The sequence below is a fragment of the Danio rerio genome, chromosome 3 (assembly GCF_049306965.1).
Source record: "Danio rerio strain Tuebingen ecotype United States chromosome 3, GRCz12tu, whole genome shotgun sequence".
Classification (NCBI taxonomy): domain Eukaryota; kingdom Metazoa; phylum Chordata; class Actinopteri; order Cypriniformes; family Danionidae; genus Danio; species Danio rerio.
Window position 1 is genome coordinate 510001 of NC_133178.1, and position 3420 is coordinate 513420.

The 3420-nt window shown below is 41.3% G+C and overlaps 3 protein-coding genes across 6 annotated transcripts in view; 1 reads left to right on the forward strand and 2 right to left on the reverse strand.

Moving 5' to 3' along the window:
• Positions 1–305, reverse strand: part of zgc:172253 — a 21638-nt gene extending 21333 nt beyond the window's left edge. For both annotated transcript variants that reach the window (XM_068215366.2, XM_068215364.2), the window contains exon 1: positions 242–305. The gene's annotated coding sequence lies outside the window, so the exon portion shown is untranslated. The remainder of the gene's footprint in view (positions 1–241) is intronic.
• The window catches only part of LOC108179091 (stonustoxin subunit alpha-like), a 12961-nt gene extending 12656 nt beyond the window's left edge, over positions 1–305 (reverse strand). For all 3 annotated transcript variants that reach the window (XM_005171534.6, XM_068218461.2, XM_002661019.7), the window contains exon 1: positions 242–305. The gene's annotated coding sequence lies outside the window, so the exon portion shown is untranslated. The remainder of the gene's footprint in view (positions 1–241) is intronic.
• The window catches only part of LOC100331338 (GTPase IMAP family member 7-like), a 217413-nt gene that overhangs the window by 194827 nt on the left and 19166 nt on the right, over positions 1–3420 (forward strand). The window lies entirely within an intron of this gene.

Here is a 3420-nt window from a genome sequence, read left to right on the forward strand (position 1 = left end):
TACACTGCACAGCATCTTGTAATCAACTGGAGCATGGTTATAGTCTGCAGGACACTGCTTTTGTGCAGTCTAGTAATGATCAATCACTTTTATTAAATAACAGGTCAATAAAACTTCATGTGATGACATATAAAACAGCTGATATTTGATTCTGAACTGGTTTGCAATCTGAAAGGTTTTCTGAATAGTCTAGTTGAGCTCTAAACATCGACAGCTCTTAAACAGCGGTTCCCATTCTCACCTGCAGTCTCTGTGTGTTCTTGATAGTTTAAGAGATCTTCTGTTGAAAATCTTTGCTGAAATCTGAAGCTCGGCGGATCTCACAAGTGATATTTATCCTCTGAAAAATGCCCTTTTGCCCCATAGAAGACCTGCACACATGTAGGAGTTTATCTATCTGCAGATGTATAGACACGTGTGTATGTTTGGTTTGTACCATGATGCAAAAAGTTGTTAAGGTAAATGTCCTTTTAGTTCAATGCTCTTTGTGAAGGTCTTTCAGATCTAATCATTAGAGGAAGAGTTTACTGAAAAATGAAAATGTGGTCAATAATTAGCCTCATGTTGTTCTTTAGACCTTTGGTCATTTACAGAACCAATCATCAAAATATTTTAGATAAAATGCGAGAACATTCTTGACCCTCTATAGACAGTAAAGATCTTGAAACATTCAAACTCCAGAAACAACAGAGTCAAAATAAGCCATGCAAAACAAGATATGCTGAAAGACAAGTTAATGTTTTATTGGTGGATGTGCTTCAAGCCAGAGTGTCGGGAAACACACAATCTCCTATTCTCTTACTATACCCAATGTTGTTTATCCAGTTCTCCTAGACTCAACGTAAATGTAAATGGCACACTTGTGTTGTCGCTGTGTTTGAGGTGTGGAGGGGGGATCAGTATCAGTAAACAGTCAGTATCATCACCATCGCCTCACTCAGTGCAGGTCAAGTTGTTGATTGTGGCCTGTGGATGTTGATTCGCTTCTCTTCAAATGGCAAATGTTGCTGTCGTGTATGCTGATCCAGAGCATCCCAAACAGGCTCATTGGGTGTCATGTCCAGTTTTCAGTCTCCAGCACCTGTGTACAGATGCTCCAGCATGGGACAGTGCATTATCATGATAACATGAGCTGATGACAGTGGATGAATGGCACAACAATGCGTCTCAGTATCTGTGCATCTGTGCATTCAAAATGCCATCTATGGCATGCAGCTGTGTACATTGTCCACCACCAGCATGGACCACTCTATTAACAACTGCTCATCCACAATACATCATGCAGACTGCATGCATCTGCCCTGAATAGTGAACACTGAGATTCATCCGTGAAGAGAACACCTCTCCAAAGTGCCAGATGTCATTAAACGCCCTCTCAAGATGACTACAATGATGACCTGCAGTCAGACGGAGACCCCACGAGGAACTTTCATCTGCGCCACCGCCACCCCCTACCCCCATCCTCACTTTTGTTTGCTTCGTAACTTTCGTCACTTCCGCTTTCACTTTCAGATTGAAGAGGCGTGATCGTCGTTTGCCTAGAGCACCAGTTGAGGTTACTCCAGCCCTGGGCACAGAGGGGTCGTGTGGATACTAAAAGACTTTCTTGCACATGACGTCAGCATGCGTGCTGTTTTCTTGATTTTGATTGGCCAACACTTCTTGGTTCAGATGTGAGTTCCACACGTTCATGGCAAGCCCATCGTGTAATCTGTGTTGTTCACGCCATGTTCACTATCATGCCTTTTCAGCTGCTTCAGAACGCAGCAGCACGAGTGGTCTTCAATGAACCTAAACGAGCACATGTCACTCCGCTGCTCATCCGTTTGCACTGGCTGCCAGTTGCTGCTCGCATCAAATTCAAAGCTCTGATGTTTGCTTACAAAGCGACTTCTGGCTTTGCTCCTTCTTATCTGCTCTCACTTCTGCAGATCTATGTGCCCTCCAGAAACTTGCGTTCTGTGAATGAACGTCGCCTCGTGGTTCCATCCCAAAGAGGGAAGAAATCACTTTCCCGAACTCTCACGCTCAATCTGCCCAGTTGGTGGAATGAACTCCCTAACTGCATCAGAACAGCAGAGTCACTCGCTGTCTTCAAGAAACGACTAAACTCAACTATTTAGACTCCACTTCCCTTACTAATCTGCAATTCCCTCTCTAGATACCACTAACTGTACTTAAAAAAAATTAATAAAATAAATAAAAATTATTAATACTTTCCTTAGACTTTACAGACCTGTAACTTGCCTATAGCACTTATTCATTGTTGCTCTTATAGTGTAAATTGCTTCATTGTCCTCATTTGTAAGTCGCTTTGGATAAAAGCGTCAGCTAAATGACTAAATGCGTGTATATATATATATATATATAAGCTAATATAATAAGAGTATAAAGGGGAAAATGATCATTGTTATCTCACTAGGAAACGTGGCCAGATTGGGCCATGCACATTAATAATCTGTAACAGTGACAGAGTGTTATGTTTTGATTGGCCTGATTCTCACTGTGATTTTACAATCACAGGATTTACATTCTCTGATTTTTCAATCTAATGTGAAATAAGCTGCTGCAGTTTTATTACTGTACAATAAAAACACTTTAATTAGCATGTAGTTGATTTGTACAAAAATACTTTTACTGGCTTGAATCAAATCGTTCATTATTTAATCAAATGCTTCATATTTTTTTCAAATGCTTCTTATGTCTAGAGATTGCAGAGTGATAATGACTGTATGAAATATTGAATGACTGAAAACATTATGAGTGTGTGATAAGACTAATATAACCCTGCTGAAAAATCCAGCTTAAACCAGCCTAGGCTGGTTGGCTTGTTTTAGCTGGTCGACCAGGCTGGTTTTAGAGGGGTTTTGGCTACTTCCAGGCTGGTTTCAAGCTATTTCCAGCATGGTCTTGACCAGCTAAAACCATCTAAAACCAGCTTGACCATCCTGGTTAAAGCTGGACATAGCTGGTTTTGGTTGGGCTCCCAGCTTGGCTATGCTGGTCAAGCTGGTTTTAGCTGGTCATCTTCCAGCCTGTCCAGCTATAACCAGCCTGGAAGTGGCCAAAACCCCTCTAAATCCAGGCTGATCGACCAGCTAAAGCCAGCCAACCAGCCTAGGCTGGTTTAAGCTGGATTTTTCAGCAGGGAAGACTACAGCCCCTGTCAGGTCCAGTCTCTGTAGTCTAGAAACACCACTAATGAACAGAATTAAAACAAATGAATTCTGAATGTGTGCACCGCATGAGTTTCAGTGTTCACCATTGCATTACTTTCAACAAATCTTTCATTTGTGCAATGAGTTATAAACTTGAGTAAAGCTATATTTGTTTACATTTAAATCCAGAAGAGGTTTGGATGCATTTAACTGAATTTATGTTGAGCGAAATTGGGATAAGGACTGACAGGCACAGCAGAAC